The sequence below is a fragment of the Amblyomma americanum genome, chromosome 1, assembly GCF_052857255.1.
Source record: "Amblyomma americanum isolate KBUSLIRL-KWMA chromosome 1, ASM5285725v1, whole genome shotgun sequence".
Classification (NCBI taxonomy): domain Eukaryota; kingdom Metazoa; phylum Arthropoda; class Arachnida; order Ixodida; family Ixodidae; genus Amblyomma; species Amblyomma americanum.
In genome coordinates, this window is record NC_135497.1 from 232,474,650 (window position 1) to 232,496,966 (window position 22,317).

The following is a 22,317-nucleotide window of genomic DNA, read 5'->3' on the forward strand; positions in this document are numbered from 1 at the left end:
CGAACACTGAGCACATATCTGGATGTGGTTGAGCGTGGTGTGGGAGACGCACAGCGTGCAGTGTACACAGTACAGTGTGCAGTACCTCCGCCGTGGTTTAAGAGCAGGGTACGTGGCGTGCAGTGGTCCGTGCAGCTGCGAGGCGGTGATGGTTGCCGCCGCTGAGATCGAAATATCCTGCATCGACACGAATGACGTCGAGATGCGTCGACGAAGGCTCCGGTCAGCTGCATCACAGCGCATAGCGGTGGGCTGCGCTTTCCGCGACGGCGACGACCTTTGAATGCACCTGCGATTATGCGTGGCGGGACGAGCCACAGCAGGCGTGGCGCCAGTTAGCTGTTTGTACTCTCGGAGTGCAGCACCCATGCGGTAGCTGTTGTGCTGGTGCAAGAGCTCTGAAGGCGCTTCATACCAGGGGCGGACTTATGGGTCACTGTTGGAGGGGGCGGCCCCATTTGAATCACTTCTGAACTTTGTCGCCAAAAAAATGGGGTTTAGCACAATTTTTCAAAGCAAAATTTCTCGGTAGAGGGGAGGAAGTGGTGATGGCAGTTGCTCTCGCTGAGCTATTTGAGTTGCAAGGGCCAGGTTACAGTCTCGGGCAGCGTGCCAGCACACTGGGAGACATTTGCGTAAGGGCCTAGCTTGAGCGCCGTGCACCGTGTCTCGTGCAGCGTGACGAGCGGCAGGGCAGAAAGAGAGCCACCTACGGCTGTGCAGTTGTACAGCCGCAGCGCGGCCTGCTGCGAGATGCCCCCGGCACGCGTGGTGAGCTTGTGCAGGACGACGGCGATGGTCCTTTTCATCTGCAGTTGGCTCATGGTTAGCACGGGACAAACGTAGAGGCATTGGTCGAGGGATTGACGTGCCTGCCAATGCAAGTGGCATAAACTTGGCTGCGCAAAGCTGTAAGCAGAGGCTGGGTAACCCGGCGTCGTCAGCACTGAGGGCCTCATGGAGGCATCCTGTCAAGTGAGTCGTTTCTTCCTGCGGCCAGGGAAGCCGCGTGGTAATGCCGTCGGTATAAATTCAGATGCAGGCGTGGTGCCATTTGTCGGCGCGAAGGACCCTTGCGCCACCAATATAGAACATTGAAATGAAACGGGAACAATGCAGCCGTGCGGCATGCCCGCATACACAGAGAGGCACTCGGAGAGCCCGGGTCCAATTCGCTTTCGCATGGTATGATGGTTCGGACGTCCCTCAAGAAGCACAGAAGGTGCCCTGTCACACCTGCATTTCCCAGCACTGCGAGTAACACTGCACGATCCCGACTGACGTTCCCGAACGTGCTCTAGACACCAAACAGCGCGAGCAAGGCCAGCTGTAGCACGGCTGGTGTGGGCCCGAGTGCGAACAAAACGCCGGAGTTGGGATCCGCCGTGCAGCGCACGTCACGGAAGCAGCTTCTCTCCTCGGCTAGCAACTCCGCCGCCTCAAATTGCACGTGGAGGCGTTTGAGTGCGACGTAGAAGAATAGGCTCAGAGGCCAGGTAATGCGTCAATGCAAGACTGGGCCGCACGCTCTATTAGCTTCAATTGTGGTCTATTTTTTTCGACGCAGTGGCTTGTGCTCTGTTCTACTGCCTCACCTCATTGCTATATTTCGAAATCATCGCAACATTTGTTATTTTTCACTATGAACAATATACTTCTAATTTGCCTGCGAAATAAAGTAACAACATTTGGCCTGCCAGAGGGAAGCAAGTCTGTAGGTGTGTAGGTCCAAGTATTTTTGTTTTTCAGCCCTGCAACGAGGCCTCACGTAGAATAGCCAGCTCGCGGTCACCAAATAAAATCAAATCAAGTTTATTTTTTGATAAGAGAAATAGAGGCAGGCTCAAACAAGAAGTGAAAACTAGCAAGTTCACTTGACAAAGGCTTAGGCCCCCCTTTACATGAGAGACAGCTATGATGACCAGCGAGGAATGAATGAATACAGCCTTCATTATGAGAGAGGGATGGCTCTCAGCCACTGCTGGGGTATTAGGAGGCATAGGGGTGTAGGTGCAGAAGCAACCCTTAGTCGCTCGTTTTCATAGGCTTCGGAGCTGCTCGTCGTAAGTCAGTCCACCTCTCCTACACTACTTAAAGCAGGCCGCTCTCACTCCCGTATGCCGGGATGGAAAAAAGTGCATAATACAGTTTATTTCTAACTATTACAGTGGTTATGCTCAGTGCTTATGGCACTCGGCTGCTGAACCGAAATACACGGGTTCGATCCCGGCCGCGGCGGTCGTATTTCAATGGAGGTGAAATTCCAGAGGCCCGTGTAGAGTGCGATGTCAGTGCATCATCCATGTCTAGGGCCTAGCTGCTTATGAGAGCTTCTAGCAAGCAAAATGGTTTATGGCTTAGGGGAGTTTAACGTCCAAAAGCGACTCAGGCTATGAGGAACGCCGTAGTGAAGGGCTCCAGAAGTTACTATCACCTGTGGTTCTTTAACGTGCGTTGATATCGCACAGTATACGGGCCTCTAAAATTTCACCTCCATCGAAATTCGCCCGCAGCGGACGGAATCGAACCCGCGTCTTTCGGGTGAGCAGCCGAGCGCCGTAACCACTCAGCCACCGTGGCGGGGTTCAGACTAGGAAAACTTCAAAAGGTAATTGCGCTTTGCATTACGTAGCAAAGAGTTAATTTTGTTTCTATGTTATCTAAATAGTTCACAATCTGCAGGATTGCATGGTGTCAAGAATCGTTTAAAAATATTATCTATGTTTTTATCATTTGAAGGCAGTGGCTTGTTGTTGAACGTTTTCGCGACTCGTTTGCTTTTGTAGGCTTCCTTAAATAAAGCTAAAAAAATTTCGTGTGCTTCGTCAGACATCTGTGAGACATATACAATATCCTGAGATGTGTCACTTAATCTGGTAAGAAATGTTTCTAATTTATTTTGAAATATCGCACTTTGAGATCAAAATAAGATATATTTCTGACCTCAGAATAAGATTTGTTAACCAAAAAAGAGGAAAACAGTCACTGATATGTGTAGTAAGAACGCCCTTTATCGCGTAACTTGGATCTACATTCGTAATATAAAGGTCAAGCAATTTTGTTTAATTAGGCGTTATACATGTCACCGTTCTGATTACACCATCAAAGTCTTGCCACTGAAATATTGTTTCAAAATGTTGCTGCGATGTTGATACATGTAATACACCTAAATTAAAATCATCACCGAGGATGAATGTCAGTGTATTTTGGCTTGCTTAATTAGTAAATTTCAAATTCAATCAAAAAAGGCCGGTAAACTTCAATCAAGTGGAAAGTACATCACAGCGATCAAGGCTTTCAGTGTCATTAGTAAAAAAAAGAAAACGTCTCGAAGAATTCGCACTCAATCGTTTTATGTGCATTAGCAACTCACCCTCATGTCTGGTTATCCGGTTTAGGAAGAATGTTATGTAGTCTGCATTCATCTTGACATCAATGTCAGACGTGAATCAAGTTTCCGTTAGCAATATAGTGGAAAACTTGAAAATTTGCCATGACACTTGTAAATGATGAGTTATTACGTGCTGATCGCATGTTTAAATGAAAATATGTGAAACCTTTAGTTTTCTCAGAGATGAAAATCTTGATCAAGTCATCACAGTGTGTCATCATTTTAGGATGCTGATTTACTGCACAGCGACTGATATGTGAAATCTTTAGAATCTTGTCCACATGAGGAGCGCTTCGCACATGAAGTATGTTAGGTTCTTCATCCTTGCGTACTAGTACTTTCCGACCTTTGTCCAGACAGACTTCCACTCACTAGTTTTCGTATCCTCAATTCTTATTCCCAACAAACGCTTCAAAGATGGGCAGAGATGTTCATCCACATAGACAGGGGAGATAGACGTGTGAGGGATATCATTCATTAATAAGCGAATCTTTCTAGCTCTTTCAAGGAGCGAGTCACGGTTGAGGCGGTTCCTGGACTGGACTACAATATTAGGGCAGGTGCCCTCATTGCGAGCTTCCACTTGGTGAACTGCTTCGACGTGGTCCGACGTAACCGGCTAATTTAGCAGTGCTCCAGTCTTGGCAAATAATAGTCTTTGTGACGTTCTCATCTCCCACCACCTGGACTACTCCCTTTATTTCGGTGTGTACATTTTTGAGAAATTTGCTCGTTGGTAGTCATCCTCAGGTGATGTTCCTCGACTCCGTTTTTAAGTTTTGACAGTCATTCACCAAACTTTCATTCGATTTTTTCAGAGCCTCATTTTCTCTATCGAGACAAATGTTTTTTTCGGCATCTTCTTCAAACCTAAGTCCAAGTCTTCAAGGATTTTTTTTAAAAAATCTCTCAGTTCCTTCTTTACAACATGTTCAAGTTTACTTTTAATCTTCTTGCACTCTCTCTTGAGCCAATCGTTTAGCTGATCACAGAGTGCACCCATACTGTTCTCCACAAGGTAGCATTACAAGAAGACATAGGCTGGCAGCAGTGAGATCGGCCGAGAAGAGCGCGCAACAAATAAAGTATAATTTTAAGAACACCAACCTGTTGCGAGGAAGAGAAAGCCGATGCGCGCTTAGCGTGGGTGTTCACTGGCCGTCTCGCTCTTGCTAACTCCGCAGATCCAGTGACAGGTTCGGCTTTTGTAGCTTCCAGGGGTTCCTTGCAGCCGGCCCAAGCACTTCAGCAGGACTACGCCCCTTGATACCCGGAGCATGCGGCGAATTCGGACAGCGGCGAATTCGGAAAGCGACGGTTCGGCACTCTTCTTCTGATACTGGGTTTATCTGCTGCGAACAAAAGAAAGCAGATGCGCACTTAGCGTAGGTGATCGCTGGTCGTCTAGCTGCTGACAAGTGAGCATGTGAGGGCTGCACGCTCGGGAGCCCAAGAAGCGGAAAGGCAGGCAGATGGCGCACAAGATCGGCCAACATTCAGATTGCTGCTGCAAAATGAGAAACGCTGGATGAAAGAAGACGCTATGGCGGCCGCAAGTACACGATTGGATACTGCCTCACTGTTCGGCGCCTTTTTCTAGGAGAGTATCTGTACGCGATGCAGCAATAGCCAAGAGGTGGAGCACCTGTCTTGCACTGAAGTGGACCGCGGTTTGAATTTTATTTCCACCGCAATTCTCCACCGGATTAAAAAAAAATCCGAGTGTCGATAAAAATCAATAGCCAGGCCTGGGGTACGGCGACCAGAGCCGACAGTGCACCCTCCCTCCAGAACAAGATTTGACTATCATAGTCTAGATTTTGGCCACAATCTCCTTATACCCGGTGTTTCAGGGAAGAGTAAGCAATTTAAAAAAAAATAGGATTTTCGTACTAAAAATATGGCTTTTGTGGCATAGTATTACCAGTGTTGGTGGACACCAGAAAGCCGGTGAACAGTGTTAAGAAGTAAGGTGATTAACTAATTTCTGATAATTAACTTTTCAACTATCACACCTACGGAATTGGTTGCAATTAGAGATTTGTAGCCGGTTGATAGTAATATCCATATCAGTTTTTAGAATATCGAAAACGCGATTATCCTCGGTGCTGTGGCTCAACAAAATTTGTCTGCATCGTGCCAAAATGCGCGCTTTCGAAAAGCATGCGGGCAATGCAACTTTCCCAGTGCACGTAACTAGTCAAAAAGCCAAATATTTTCTAGCCACAGCACCAAAGGTAATCGCGTTTTCTAAATTCTAAAACTGAGATGGCTATTAATAACGACGGGCTACAAATCTTTAATTGCAACTAGGTGCCTAACTATTATTTAAAAAGTTAATTATTAAAAAATAGTTAACCAGCTTACTACTTTAGACGATCCCCCGTTTTCTGATGTCCGCCATAACTGAAAAAGCTATGCTGAAAAAGCCATATTTTTATCTCAGAACATCTATTTTTGAGAATTCCTTAGTCTTTCCTGAAAACTGAAAAACCTGGTATGAATACGCTAATTAACCCCCGGCGCTTAGTCCCCAGCGGATGCGGAGCACCTCAGGAATGCAGCAGTCAGACCTATGACACAGCGGGAGGGTGCTTAGGATCTCTGGCTCCGGACAGGCCTCCACTGAAAACTGAACCTGGTGACGTTTAACGCTTGAACTCTTTTCGGTGAGGCTAGCCTTGCAGTGCTGTTTGAGGAATTAGCGGGTATTAAATGGGATGTCATAGGGCTTAGTGAGGTTTGGTGGAAATATGAAGCATATATGCACGTAGTACTTAAGACTGGGCGCGTATATTGCAATTGCGGATTAGCGGACAGATTAGAACTAGGTGTGGTATTCCTGATCAATAAGGGTATAGCTGGCAACATGAAGGAATTATATAACCTTAACGAGATGGCACCCGCTATTTAAATTGAACTTAATAAGAGTTAGAAATTGAAAGTGGCATGGGCCTACGCGCCTGCATCTAGTCATGATGACAAGTAGTAGAAAGCTATGCGGATGTGGAGAGTTTTTATGCGGGTGTGGAATCGGCAGTGAGCATAAAGTAAAAACACAGCACTCTGTATTGATGGGCCATGGGTATGCAAGAAGCACAGGCGGCCAGGCAGTGGGTGACTAATGCTTAGGTTCTAGGAATAGCAGAGGAGAGTCTTAGAAGAGTTCGCAGAACTAAATAATTTATGCATCATGAATACCTTCTTCCGAAAACGGGAGAACGAGAAGTGGATGTGGGAGAGCCGAAACGACGGGTCTAAAAATGAAACGTGCTTCTCATTGTGCATGCATCCTGGCATAGTGCAAGATATGAAGGTGCTCGGCAAGCATGTTTGTTTTCAATCGAACTATTAATAGCCTCGCGCCGAAAAAATGAAATTGCACAACTATATTAAACTTCTCCGCCCCTCTTTGTGCGCTGTGTGCTGGCGAAAGCAATACGGAAGAATGACGCATCAAGGGGAAGTGTTTTTCGAGCGGTATATTTGCAAGCGAAATGAGTTGTGCCTTTGCACTAATACTGACGGTCTGAAAGCTATATGTTGGTGTTTTAACAAACTCTGGTCGATGCTGTGTATGCAGCCTGGTTGTCCGAAGCGTGAAAATGGCATTATTTTGTCGAGCGCAAATATTACGATCTTCACTCAGCCTCCATTGTTCGCACGAGCAAAAGCGGAAGGGCTCATATGCTCCTATTTTAGAGCAAAAGGATGGTGTTTGCATAGGCTGCGAGTGCTCTTTGACGTTGGCGAATCCGCATTAGTTGCCGGGCTGCACCGCGTGTTCATCCTTTTTTCACATTGATAAAAAAACCATTCAATCGTAACATCATTAGTGCTCTTTAAAATGATCTTTGTTGCGTCGTTGGTGCTTACTCTAATTCTGTGCCACTGATCCACATATTCGTCAGTTTTGGTTTCGGTGAATGAAACGGCGACAACTTTAGCAGCTCCACAGTCTGCTTTACCTCTAGTAGCAGGGTGCCCTTGTCAGAACTGCCACTTAATGGCAGCATACACCGCACATTGGCTTTTCGGCCTTAAATTGAGCCCTCACTCGGAGTCGCCATCTGGCCTATTTGTGAATTTCGTTTCGATCGAACAATCCCCCCCCCCCCCCCCCCCGTCCCCTAAAAAAAAAAGAAACCTTTCTGCATAAAGCTGCGTGAAAAATATGGCTTTAATTTTTAACTTTATTGATGTTAAGGGTAAACCTTCTCAATATCTGCAGCAAAAATTCATGTGCTCATCCTGTCCTAGCTTTGGCATTCACAAAAGCGAGGATAACCATGTGAGCCAAAGGTCGACCGCTGAACTTCAGTTAGATTCTTGCAACATGCGGCAGCTTTTTCAGAACCTCGCTTCCCATTATGTGAAGATTTCTTTACAGTCTGAAAGTACCTCCAGAGTGTGCTAGGAAAACGAATGAATCATTGAGTTTCCAGGTAACTAGCACCCTTCTTTAATTTTTTGTAAATATGTCCGACTTGGGTTCCCGTATCTTTGCCAGCCTCTTTTCTTCCACAGCTGCTTAACGCTCCTGACGAAGGGGAACTTGTCACTTCCGGAGTACCTTAGCGTGACTGGGGCTCTTCTACAAGATCTCGACCTCGTAGTGTTGCTGTTGTACCCTTGCTTTACAGTGTACACATTATTTCGGAGCCGAAGTGTCTCGCCATCATCGGGATGAGCCGGTCGCAGCGAAAAGTTCGATTGAAACGTTCGTCCCACCTTTCCTTATCTTGAGTTAGTCGTTGAGACACTTGCCGCTGGTCATGCCATTGCTGTTGGCCAAAACTGCCCTTGCTGTCCAGGAAGAAGCGGCCGTCAGGTGTGGACCCTGGCGCCAAGGTGTGGACCCTGGCGCCATGAACCACACCGCCGTCTAAGCCATTAGCGAGGTCGGCCGCTCTCATGGTCGGTTTCGTTGTGGTCGTAGCTTCGTAGCGCAGCTGAGGACCAGGAGAGGCACCCTACTGCTCTGTTGCCAGTGGGAACCATCGCAGCGGGAACACAATGGTGGCAGCGGGAACGGGCTCTCGAGCATCGCCACGGCTGGTCCCCGGTAAGCGCGGGTCAGGGATGCCGGGGACGAGCTGCTTCCTGCAACAAAGACAGCGATGATACGGTAAAGGGCAGAAGTGCTACCATCGTCTTCTTCTTCTTCTTGGTCCTCTTAAGACATGGCACATGTCCAGATGGGGGGATTGGCCAAGTTGTAGTGGCATAAACAAGGAGATTTCCATAGGAGATTACGACAAAATTTTGGCACGAAGCGTGAATTTTGAAAACTGTATCAATAAAAACGACAGAAGAATATTTAAAGTAAAATTACAGACAGCGTTTTGGTGGAAAAGAAGAGCTCGAGGAATTTTAATAGAATTAGCAAATCAACCGACCAGTTGCAATTATGTAATCACGGAGAATCTCACAAATTGAACCCAATGCAGATTGTTTGGCGCATGCACCGAACGATAATAACACTGGCAGAGATAACGGAGGCCCTAACATGGAGAGAGGAACCTCCAGGTAAATCTTCCTCTGAAGTGCGAACTGTGTGGACAGTAGAGAATGGTCTACAGATTCAACTTCCCCGCATGCGTCACATAGGTTTGTCAGTGTCGACCCACACCTGCATAGATACAAATTCAAACTGAAAACACTGTACCACAACCACGTAATTGATACCTCACACAGACTGGTTTTACACGAACGTACGTTGCAATTATGAGCTAAGTGCAGACAATGAGTGGTATTTAGTAAGAGATAACGTAACCTGGCTGATATGTGTTGGAACCACTGAAACCTGGAAATCGCCAGAAGGTTGAAATTTGGGACAGGATGCGTCACTGACCCGTCAATAGCCGACCTTGCTAAGTAATCAGCCACCTCATTTGAATGAATACCTGCATAGCCAGGGACCCAGAAGAAACGGACCTCCTTCAAAGTGCATGGGAAAAAAAGTCGCAGGAAGCGGCTCAGAAAATCTTTTTGTGGTGTTTCAAGGGCGACTAAAACTGACAAACAATCAGCGAGAATAATAGCGTGAGACACATGACAGAATTTTGCGCAGGGCCAATCTGAGAGCCAAACATTCTACAAAGAATACAGGAATATAATCAGGAATGCGGACAGAATAGCTCCAGGCCGAATCCTGCGAGAAGATGCCAACTGCAGCTTTTTGGCAGCTGACGGAGGCATCGGCAGAAAGCACCGTATGATAGGAATATTCCTTTATGTGATCAGAGAGAAGGCCGTTTAAAATGTTTGCCAGCATGTGTTTTGCATGCTACGGGAAGATGTGGTCAAAATGGAATTCCACTGTTGCCGGTGTGTCAACAACCCACTGAAAAGAACTAAGATCAACACCAATCGTTGTTAAAAGGGTTAAAAGGTTCTGCGTTAACATAATTTGTGGCATTTGATACCGTGGGCAATGATGAGAAAATAATAAGGCCGGATGAGACCCAAAATAGGAGTACTGACATCAGTCACCGGGTACAACAACACGAGGAAAGTTCGCATCGTATTTGAAAGCGGGAACTTAGATGATGGACACGGGCTTCCAGGTAAAACAGGGCGTTTCAAACTGACCTTGGGAGACCAAGGCAGAGACGTAGAGTGCGCCTTTCTAGTAAGATTAAGTGTTGAATCTTGTAGTTTGCATTACCAGAGAACAGAATGCAACCAATTCAAGTATAGGTCTTACATAGGCTTCGTATAGTAACAATAATGTGTCGCGGCGCATCTCAAAAATTTTATTGGCGATTCTTGTCAGTCGGGCTAGAGCGCGTTCTCCTTTAGACACATTGTTCTTTATATGAAGACTCCAGTCTAATGCTGGGTGATAAGTAACACCTAGATATTTAACGGATTATACTTGTGGAATATGGTTAGAGCAATGGACTAATGAAATGTGCAAAGGCATGTTTGGAGGAAATACCAACACGCCGCATTTGTCAACATCCAGGGTTATATTTATAGCGTGCAACCATACTGCAAGAGCATGCAAATATCGCTGCATAATCTGGTAAAGGGAATGGATATCCCTGGCCAAGGCGAAAAAAGCTATTTCATCTGCATACGCAAAAACTGTTATATTAGGACGAATGGGGATGCCACTAACCAAAATATTAAAAAGCAGTGGGCATAGCACTGATCCTTGCGGCACACCTCTTGATTGATAATATGTATTAGAACATAGGGTTCCCTTTGTGCAGTAATTGTATCTGTCCTTCAGAAATTCAGATATCCACGCATAAATGTAGGTTGGAGGATTTAACTGAGCAAGTCTGTAAAGTAGCCCAGGTTAAAGAATGTAACGATAAAAGACAAGGACAAACGAAGAATTGCACAGGACTGGCGCCAGTCCTGTGCACTTCTTCGTTTGTCCTTGTGTTTTCGCGCTGCATTCTTTAACCATGATCACTGACCAACATGCCCAAACAGCCACTTTAGTTCTGTTAAGTAGTATAGTATGTTCTACACTGTCATAGGTCTTTGCTACATCAAGAGTCACCAAAGTTGAAACTTCCCTTCTGCTAAGCGAAAGCCAAATTCTGCTGTCTAGATCCACATGCGAGGACCATATAGAGCATCCGCGACGAAAGGCAATCTGGGCTGTGCTGCGACCGTTGACGTCATGAACGTGTTTTGTGAGGCGACTGTGCACTATTATTTCTATTAATTGTACTAAATTTGAAGTTAGCGTAATTGGCTGAATATTATCTAAGACGTATCGTTTTCCTGCATCTTTCATCAATAAAATAAATTTCGCTGTCTTCCAAATGCTTGGAATCCATGAATTTTCCAACGAAGCATTTACGATATCTAAGAGGTGGCTTGTAAAATCCTGGGCTAGAATTTTAATCATTCTAACAGTGACACCATTTTGTCCAGGAGCTGCAGGATGCAACATTGCCGAGACTGAGAGGGGCTCTGATGCGTCAACCTCGGTATAATCCGAAGAGGGTGAGATTGTGCACAAAGGGACGTTTCTGTGCGCCTGGAAACGTAACGCCTATCACTGAGCAATACGCTCCAGGGTTTCCTGAGTCTTTTGTGTTAATAAAACTGTTGAACTAGTGAGAAGAAGGACTGCAAAACGCTTGTTACGTTTCATGAATCTATATAGGGCCTTCCGATTACGAGGATTTGAAAGATATGTGTTTGAATTTTGGTTATACTCCTTCTTGGCTTTTGCAATTGTTCTTTTGAAAAATGCAGAGAAGAATTTGTAATTTATCCAATTAGCTGGACTCTGGTTGCAGGATAGCCTATTCCAGGCCGTTTTTCTGCGATGATAGGCCTTCTCACATTCTTCTGTCCACCAAGGAGATGGATTTTTATTAGAAGCTGCTGCGGGCACAGTGAATATTGAGTGGCCAACTGCATTTTGCAAAAATGAAACCGTCTGCTGCGCTCTGTCATCCTGGCTTGTACTAACTAGAGAGGCAATTGAGGCGGACATCAAATTTTTATAAATATTGTGGTTGACAAATTTATGGGTTACACAGCTAGTTTTGAGCGGAGATGACCGGATAGTGAAAGTTATAGAAAAGTGGTCACTAGATGTACCCGAATCTTGTGTCGACCAATCAATCATCTCTAGCCTACCTGCTGATAAAGTTGTCAATGGCTGAGCGAGCAACCCCTCGCATAAAGGTTATTTCTCTGGAATTGCCGCAGCGCACAGCATTGGCAGACAGCCACGACCAGAGAAGCTGGCCGCAGGAATCACTACGACTTCCCCACACACCATGGTGAGCGTTAAAAACCCCTGCGATGACTGTACTGCTTGTGCCAGTCACCAAGATTTCTAAACAATCTGTCCTGCTTACACCTAAAGGAAAATACACATTAGCAATTGTAATATCGGCACAATGCGGAAATGAAACTTTTATCGCTAAAAGTTCAGAGTCAGGCAGAAGAATTTTCTTAGAGATAGATGCCTGATGACATAAATGTTTAGAAAGCATGATTGCCAATCCACCTCCCCTGCCAACATTTCGATCGGACCTGAAAACTCGAAAGTTTCTCATTGAAAATAATCTATAAGGTGATAACCACGTTTCTTGTAAAAGCACAATATCAGGTTCATGTTTGTGATTAAGTATTTCTAGATCTTGAAGAAAAGACAATATGGAGCGGCAATTCCATGACAACACTTTGATACCTGCCATGATTACTGGCCAATTGAAGAGGCAGAAACCACCTCTTTAAGGATATCAACATGAGGAAGAAGTTTGGGTGGTTCTTTTTTAGCTTTTATCTGTGTAGAACTAGATTTAGATGGTGACGAGGAAGCACGGCGCTTCTGCGTAGGGCACGACGTTTCGACATCTGTTGTGCAGATGCCAGTGCGACATGCACTTCTAGGAACAGAGATGTTAAGTGGGACCTGGTGAGCATTAGGAGGTGATGTTAAGCGGCTAGCACTAGCTGCACAAGCTGAAACAGATGCAGATGCAGATGCAGATTCAGACCATCCTCTTCGGGCGTTTATTTTCTTTGTCGCTCGGATGCTAGCGCGTTGGTATGCTGGAGGAAGCAGAATAACAACACGTTTCGCTGTTACCCAACTGATTTCCTGCCGTAATATTAATTACGGACTCATTATCCTTAGGCACTTCTCTATCCGCGTCTACCGAATCGCAGCCATTTCGCACGCTCAAATTTCTGATCCATCTTGATGTACTGTCGGGGAGAAAAGTTTGTGGGGACGCGAGTTTTTGGAAAAACATTTTTCCAGGAACTCGAGTCCCCGCAAACGTTTGTCCCCGATAGTCCAATCAATTCGGTTTGTTAGGGTTACGGCCACAGGGGCCTTCGTTTCAAGGAAATTGCTGATGCTTTAGCGAAGGAATCTTTGAGTCGTCCAATCGTTAATCTTTGACTTGTGCGTACCAGGTTTCTTACGTACACTTTAGTGCGATAATTTGCCGAATCAGCACTTTCGTCCCCAGATGATTTTCAGCACCTTCTGTTCCCATGGAGGAGTAAATTTTGGTAATGTCGGAAACTTGAAGTTTCCTTCAGGATACTACGTTGTCGTGTGCCGCAGTTAAATTTTTAGCTCTATAGGCCTGATCTCGCGATCTCCTCTTTGTGCCCATATTGGGCTGAGTCAAAAACAGTAGACCTCTTCCTTCTTTTTTTTTTGTCGCTGCTTCAGTTCGTTAAGGAGGCGACTGATTAAAGTTCTGGTCCAGAAACTCAGTTTGCGCCTGTCTTCTGCGGTTGTTTTATTCTTTGGCTCATCTTTGCTTGGACATACCGATTGGAATGGTTGCTCCACCGTACAAAATTTTCTTCTAGAATCAAAACATATTGCATCATAATTTATCGTTTTTACCCTTTTCTTTATTTATGCCGGCATTCTTGTTTTTAATCTTCCAATTTCTGCTTTTTTATTTTTTATTATCTCCCACAAATTTCAGTTTATTAGGACCCTTAACCATCACTGTCGCTAAATCTTAATCGATCTTTTTTTTCTGATCTCATTTCATTTCGGCTGCATCCAATCCAAAAAAGTAGTAGTCACCGCCTGGTCATGGTCATTCCGCATTGTGGGTTGTGCGATTATAAATCGAGGACAACAACAACCAGTCCGGGTCCGGGGTCGGCATGTTGAATATTAAGGTGGGGTATGTTGCCCGAAGCCTATCTTTGATGCGAGGCGCAGTAGGGCGCTGGTGCGGATACGTCCTTCATCCAAGTCTCCAGGGTAGCATAGATGAGAGCGAGTTAGGATAGGATGGAGCTCGGGAAGAACGCAAAGCGGTAACGATACCAGAGAAAGCGATGAGTGTCAGAGAACCCGGCAGAGTGAGAGAAAGCTAGGCTACTCTGTCTACGCTCAGTGTAATGGGTAAATCAAGGTGTGAGGAGGAAATGTGTTTGTGCAGCGCTGCAGGTAGTGCCTTCAGCGCAAGTCATAGCTGTATGAGGCGGAAACACGGGAAAACACATCCTTCGAACAGCAGAAAAAAGGAAGTGGAGTGAAGAGACTTGCCTAGACCAAAACCACGTGGATGTTTGGCGCTGGTTGGCGTCGTGGACCGCTCTACATGGTCATTTAGATAGTCTTTTACATGGTCATTTTATGCATGACTATACAATAAGAAGAAAGCGAGAATCTTTTGCTACAAAAATTCCGGGGAGCACTTAAGTCACCTTACGCACATCAAGGCGAAAGCCTTTGTGTCGTCCTGTTGAGCTCTCAAGCTCAACACGATCGCCTCACGCTTTTGGTATTATTTTTGGTTTCAAGTTACGACATACTACACCGTCGTTATATCGGGCGTGTTCACTACGTCTGGTTTCTAGTTACGACATATGCCTTCTAAAACACCCTCAATCTGTCGGACGTGGTGGCCGAGGATGGTGGCTGCCCTGGAAAAGCCGCGCAGCTGGCTCCCCTGTCTTGATGGATGTCTGTGCCTCCCAGAATTTTGACGTTTTGGAAGCTGGGGTTGCGCAGGGGTATTATGGCCTGGTGTTTTGGGGCGCAAATATGCTTAGATTTTTCTTTTCTGCACTATTTTCTTGTAACAAATAAAGAAAAGACGAGGTGGCCGAGTGGTTAACGCGATGGACTGCTGATCCATGGGCTCTGTCCACGTGGGTTCGAATCCCATCCTCACCGGAATTCCTTTTTCTTTATTGACCGGTGGAGCGGACACTTCTTATACGCGTTTTCTGCTGATAGGTCTTGCTCACGCTGATGAGGCAAGAAAGTGTTTGGGTTTAGAAACGAGGAAGTCGCAGCTCTGAAAGCGTTGCGCTCTGCTACGTGTCTTGGATCGTATTTTTGTAGGAGGGCATCCAAATTCACATTACTGATTACTGACTTTGAGGGAGCGTTTTATATTCAAGGGTGGTAACAAGCGTCGCTGGGTAAGATACTCGGAGAACATGTTTGCAAATAAACGTATATAACCGTGCTGGTTGAACTCTCATATAGCTGTTACTGCACACAACTGGATTTCGACATTCGCCTTGTCAACGACGTTTCGAGGGGGATAGACCAAAGACCTTTTTCCGAAAAATTTCACCACTAAAAAGACGAGCAGCAGGCAGGTGGAAAGCGTGTACTCGTCAGAAAACGTGCGGGTACCCGGCAGCATTGGGGATCGAACACCGCATCTCCAGGAGGCCAGGGGGATGGGCTAACCACTAAGGCTTCGCTGCGCTCAGAAGGAACAGGAAGTGACAAAAAATAACAACTGAATGGGGTATTTCTACTTGAGAATATAGTATAAAGCGCATAGGTATTTTATGATTTAACCTAATTTGGTTTTGTTTCAAATATGCAAGTTTCGAAAGATGTTTCTCTGAAAGCTGGTAAACTAATTTCTTTGACGGAATCGTTTCTTACTGCTCAAAAATATATTTTGGTACTTTACTGATCCACTTCTAAACGTTTTGGGTTTTAAAAGCCAGAGCGAGGCAATGTAATGAAATCACCGAAATAATATTTGAAACGACAAAAAAGGGAGCAGCCGCCTTGAGCCACGTGAAAGTTTGAAAGAAATCGCATTGCCAACACGTGCTTTCAGGTTAAATAAATTTTCAAATCGACCGTTCCTACGGAGCAGGAGAAATTTTGGGCGCGTTGTGCGCAAGAGGAACCGACACAGTGCTTTCGTTGCTTTGTTGCTGTGAACAACAGAAGAGCAATGGAATTCTTTCGTGCTGCACTGAACTCGAGAACTTGGTATTTCGAGGTTTCTGTTTCAGGATTGTTAGAGATGCTTGAGAACGTCGCTGGTTTATTGGTTATTTTATTAAAGCGCCATGATATTCTCAAAGCACTACATGACAGAACACTTTTTTTTTGTGACAGGATAAATTAGTGCCTATATATATGACTTAATACATATCGTGATTATAGTGGTGGGTTGCAGGGACGAGGTATAGCAAGGTCTTTGCATGCTCGCTTTTAGAAAAGAAAAGAAACTGAAATCGCTTCTTTCTTGCTCTAATCCGGTTAGGTGGTAAGGGAAGAGCAGAATTTTTGCTATTTTCTGCAGGCTCCCTTCTTCATGCTTGATGTGTGCCGTGCCTTGCGCAGCACATGCGCCCCATTTGGTTTTGTAGTTGCCGTGTGTCAGGCAGTCTGTGCGGTGTGCTGTTGCCAGTGAGGTGTCCTTCGCTTGACGGCTGTGCCACCTGCGACAATTGAAAACAAGGGTAGCAGAAACGTTGATATGAGGCGAATTAACACGCCTGGATTCTCGCCAGTCCATGCTGTTCTCAGAATCGCCGCCACCAGAGTCGCGATTATGGGCTACGCGTTCATACCATGCGGGGTAATGACCGCTACGATTAAGGAACGTTCATACTTGTTCATCTGTGAGAAGCGACGGCTGTGCTTGGCTGCTGGTGCTAGGAATAATTATGAGAGTAAAACACACATGAAAGAAGAAAAAGATTGCCATCAATAGCATAGCTGTGGCATTTAATATGATGCGGTTCAGTACAGCTGAGGCCTGAATTCTTGCGTGCTTGCGTGCTTGCGTCCGGACTTGTAAACGACGGTGACGTCAAACTCCTGGAGACGCAGACTCCATCGAGCGAGTCGGCCAGAGGGGTCCTTCAAATTGGCAAGCCAGCAGAGCCGCTTCGCAAGAGCTTCAGCTCACAGCGAGCGGAGAGGCCTTGAGAGCCACCTCTCATTAATTACACTGAGTGACATAGCTGTGGCCTTTAAAGGTGCACTAAAGAGGATTCTGAACTCCTCTTTTTTCCGCGGGAACTCGATCTATACGCTCTAAGTATTCTTAGAAACTTGGAATTATTGTAATTTGTGGCCTGTTTCTCTAAAAAATCAAATTAAACGTCCCGGCTCCCGCCTTTTCTTTGAACCCACCTCCGAAAGTAGGAGTCAACCAACGCGTGGAGCGCCTTTGAGCCAGTCGGCTTTGCTTTTTTTTTCGTGAATAAGCAGTTTCAGTCGCGGACAACAAAGCCGCAGATTAGGCCCACGGAAATAAAAGTACGCGTGGACTCTTTGATTTACGTATCACTCCGCCGATGGCAGAGCGGCAAGCCGCCACAGGACTAGCTGAAAGGCTCTGCACGTGTTGGTTGACACCTCCTACTTTCGAAGGTGAGTTCAAAGAAAAGGCGGGAGCCGGGACGTTTAAGTTGATTTAATAGGAAAAGAGGCCACACATTACAATAATTTCAAGTTTCTAAGAATGCTTGGAGCATGTAGATCGAGTTCCCGCGGAAAAAAGAGGAGCTCAGAATCCTTTTTAGTGCACCTTTAATGAGAGGCGGCTATCAAGGCCTCTCCGTTCTTTGTGAACTGAAGCCTTTTCATATACCCGCTAAATAATCATTGTGGCGTTCACAGTACAGCTGAAGTCAGGAGACATTTTTTGGCAATAATTAGTCGCTTCTCAAAAGCTCTTCGCCGTGGCTGTGATGAAACACAGGCCAGGCTCTCAAGGATGTTTCCGCGAGAAGCGTGGTTTCAGTCCGGCAGTATTTCCGCTAGCGTAAGGGATTCTTGTTGTTGCTGATGCGTCGCAGGCGGCTGTAGCGACAAAATGAGTTTTTTTTTCTCTCGCGTTGGCGCAAACTACACTTTAGCCACCTCAGCTACGTCACTTGCGAGCGCTGCCGACAAAGGCGAAGGCAGTGTAAGCGCAAGCTGGGAATGTTTGGGTCTTGAATCACGGTCCGTGCTTTCTAACGATTCATTTGTGTATTGACTATATACAAAAATTCTGTTGTAAACAATAACGAACTTATACTGACAGTTTTAAATCTCAATCATTATATGCCCGCGCACAATGTACATCACTTGCTCTGGTGTCTACCCTCTTGCCACACCTTTTATAATAAACAGCCGTTACCCTATAATGTCGTTCAATACTTCAACACATTTGCAGATGACAGCGTTGGTTTTGAAGCAATATAACGAAACCGGCTAATACCCATTCTTTGGAATTTGGAAGGCACGGCCGCAACATTGTAAACAGCCAAATATCATTGCAAATAGCCAAATAGCCAAGTTCTTTCGACTACCACAGCGCATTCAGCTTCTTTTGTAGTATATAGGATGCGCTATAGACTGAATGTTCCTCTGGAAATGTCGTTTTATGTAAATCTTGCATTCCGAACCCATTGTTTTTGGCGTGTAGATGGGGCACTGGGCGCTACCTGAAGCTGCCTTTAGAAGCTTTCTGCCCAGTGTCCCCTTTTCCCCGCACTGCATTGTAGTGCGTGAAGAGAAATAAACTATAGTTTTATTTTCCACTTACTTTGAGTGTGACATCAATCGTGATGAAAGGGAAGTGCATGTGGGAAGCAAACGGCTGATCACAGGCACTCCGGTTACTGTCACACCACCGCATCCAGTCTGACTGAGTCAGGTGGACTACACTGCGCCAATCCCTCGCGAAGCTTGCATCCAGTTTCTTTGCCGAAACTGGATTAGTGCGCCGATAAAGTTCGTTAGGCGTGTCCACCGCGTCGTCATACTCAGTTATTCGACATATGCTCTAGACGCATTTATGCGAGCAGGCGGCACCACGGGTGCGTTTCTCGCACGACCAGAGTTCCGCATTCCCCAAGGCCTACATCACTGGGAGTAGCGGCCAATGGTAGAGGACCAAATGAAATGAATAAGAAATAGATCGTTAAAAAATACGGCCCCAGGGAAGGCTGCTCGTAAAGCCAAACGTCACCGCTGCCCGCCGAGTAAACGCTGTGCTGGAGAATAAAAACAGTGGAAGGAAGGAAAATATCGAGAACGCAGGACGACATTGAACTTTTGTATGAAAAACATCGAAAGAAGGAAAGACACCCGCTGCTATGAAAGAAAACGCGTTATCTATGACTCTTATAAATAATTTTAAGGTCTAAGTTTTTTAGTGTGGCTTTGTGGGCTTGCTGGTTCATAGTCGGGAAATATACTGTAGCGCGGAGCAGAAGTCGAAAACACAAAGAACAGAAACGAACACCACGGGCGCCATAGCACGACATGTCGCAAGCGCTATGACAGCAGCTGTAGCACATGAATTCTGGAGAACATTAATAAAAGGGCCCGTTGTACTGGAAATGTAGTTCAGTAGGTGTTCGTTTCTGTCTGTGTTTTCGTCTTCTGCTGCGCAACAGTGTTTTCATAAATTCTTTGTCCAGAAGGCTCACCAAAGTAACAGTAATGAATGCATCTGCTTTCTTGATAATATGGTTTGCCTGTAAAGTTTATCGCTTGTTGATAGTTCTCCTATGCCCTAGCGTGGCAGTGTTCCCATTGACTGGAGTTCACGTGCGTCGTCTGCAGGGCACATACTACATATGTGTTATGTCCTTGGTGAGAATGGTGTTCGATGTTCATTGAGGGGGACATTAATACACTGGCCAGTTTGGCCAAAGTGCAGTCTTTAACGGGATAAAGGAATATAAAATACGCCCGGCGTTGCAAAGGGAATCAACCCCGACACGTGGCTGGCAATACACTCCGAATGTCTGTGTTGCTTCTCCTACACTAAGTGCTCAGCTTTCGTAGGGCTGCAAAAAATGCTTCAGCTCCGCGTTTGCTCGCGGCCTTCTTTGTGTTGCGCGAAAATTTCTGTATGTAAGACACGAAATCTCTTAGCTTCACGTATTTCATCTGAAAAATCTTTGCTTTTTACGCGCTTAACCTCTATTTTCTTCAGGAGCTTTTCATGTACCGCTTGTAGCACATATACACTGGAACGCCTGCTTCTTCTAAAAGGGTTTAACCTTTTAGGATACATAAGATATTTTTCCAACTTGCTTAGTTTTGCCCGTAAGCTAGGAGCTGTCGTCCCTATTAGATTTTTTATACCTTTTAATCTTTAATGACAACGGTAGCCTGAGTCGGCCCACCTCTGTTGGGCGCACGTCGTCTGCATTAAAAATCCTTTCTTGCCTTGCAGCTCCTGCAATTCACAACTCACTAAAAGGGATATAGTCACGCTGTGTCTTGAAAACGCATTGCAGAAATGCTATTTCATACCATAGAAGCTTGCCTTCTGTACCAATTATGAAGACTAAAAGGAACGGGTTTTTCGGCGCATGTGCTAAAAGCCCTCTGCCGGTGGAGCTCCCAAGAAGTTTGAAAATGAAACCTGCGTAAAAAGAGCTTTCAGGATAATGCAAAGCCAGCTAACGTTCACGCTTTACGAATACAAATTTTCGCATAATATAAAGAAGATCGTGAGCCGACACGGGGTTGATGTAGTACTTTTTTTTGAGCTTCATGAAAAGTGAATGCTAAGTGCAGAAGCATCGGCTAGAAAAAGCACAGACATTCAAAGTGTACTATGCTACTAGACACCTATGAAAGCGCACTCCCTCTGCAATGTAGGTTGTATATTGTATTAACTTAGCTTGCTGGAGGCTGCATTTTAGCCAGGCGGCCTCTCTATTAAAATAACTGGACACATTTACCTCAGCACTGCGGTCAGCGCAGGGGCACTTCGCTCTTTAGCAAGAGCTTTGGCGTTGGGCATTGGAGAACAAATCATCGACGCAGATGTTCAGAGGCACTCCATATTATAAAGAAGGCAGATACATGCATTAATGATACTTAGCCTTAAGAATAGAGGAGCTAAATATTTAAAATGTTTTGAACGGTCGAAGATAACTGAGCACTTTAAAATATATTAGCCGACAACTTAATTGTTCTGGTTTTCTTCGGGGAAATCGTGCCTCGCCCTAAGAATGCGTGGAAGTATCGTGGAAGGTTTTGTATATGATCATTTCTCAAATAAACTCAGTTTAAAGTGAAACCTCGTCCTACGTTTAGCGAATTTTCCTACCTTTCGCTGGTTTTGATCGATATAGCATGCACGAACTGGCCAAACTATCCAACCGCCGCCCACAGTCGCCTAAACGACGAACTACACTAAGTGGTAGCTGCAGCCGTGGACACACCACCTTTTTCTTCACATCTTACGCCGATAACAGAGCCATTCAGAGTCATGGGGAGTTCTTTTTAGCTGCAGTCTGTTCTTCAATAGAAGTGCAGCCGTGGGCTCTAGCAGCTCGCGTCCTACACCACATTCCAATAAAAAAAAACAAAAAACAATTTGCATTTTGTGTATCTTCATTTCTCCTTATGACTGTCGTATCACCCTCGAGCAGGTAACCTAAACTCAACCCGCCGCCGCGTTGGCTCGGCTGGTATGTTGCCCAGAAAGGTTCGTTAAGGAGGACAACCTGTACATAGCATGGTGGTCTGTTACGATTGTGAACTGTCAGCCATGCAGATAGGGGCGAAACTTTTGAACGACCCAGACCATGGTGAGGCACTCCTATTCGGTGATGGCAGAATTCTGCTCGGCTGGAGTGAGTGTACGACTCGCATAGTAGTTTTCAACAGATGAAACTTGTCGTTGCAAACGCACAGCGCTAAGACCGTGTCCCCTGGCGTCAGTATGCAGAATTGTTGATTCAGACTCATCAAAATGGCAAATTACTGCATCACACGTCAAAGCTTGTCTAAGTTCTCCAAATTCTGCCTCGAAAACGGCAGACTAGACGAAATTTGCTCCGGAAGTCAGAAGTTTGTGTGGAGGCGACGCGATAGACTCGAAGTTGCGGATGAAGCGATGAAAGTAGGATGCCAGTCCAAGGAAACTGCGAAGGTCTTTGGCACTGGACGGTCGTGGGAAATGCAGAACAGCCACAATTTTATCGAGGTCAGACAGTTTTCTAGCCTTGCTGACGACGTGACTAAGCATTTTAATAGATTTGAAGGCAAAGCGATATTTTTTAGTATTGAGCTGAAGGCCATCCCCTGCAAGCGCGGTTAAAACTTCATACAGGCGTTTAAGGTGGTCAGAAAAGGTCGGTGAAAAGATGACGATGCCGTCCAGGTAACAAAGGCTAGTTGTCTATTTGAGGCCACGGAGAAATGCATCAGTCATGCGCTCGAACGT

At 45.6% G+C, this 22,317-nt stretch overlaps 1 long non-coding RNA gene across 1 annotated transcript in view; it reads right to left on the bottom strand.

The window, feature by feature from the left end:
• The window catches only part of LOC144095606 (uncharacterized), a 47,203-nt gene extending 38,691 nt beyond the window's left edge, over nt 1-8,512 (bottom strand). The window contains exons 1-2 of the long non-coding RNA XR_013306743.1: nt 8,123-8,512; nt 4,499-4,740 (exon numbers count right to left, since the gene is read on the bottom strand). This is a non-coding gene — a long non-coding RNA (uncharacterized LOC144095606). The remainder of the gene's footprint in view (nt 1-4,498; nt 4,741-8,122) is intronic.
• Nucleotides 8,513-22,317: the final 13,805 nt, after the last annotated feature.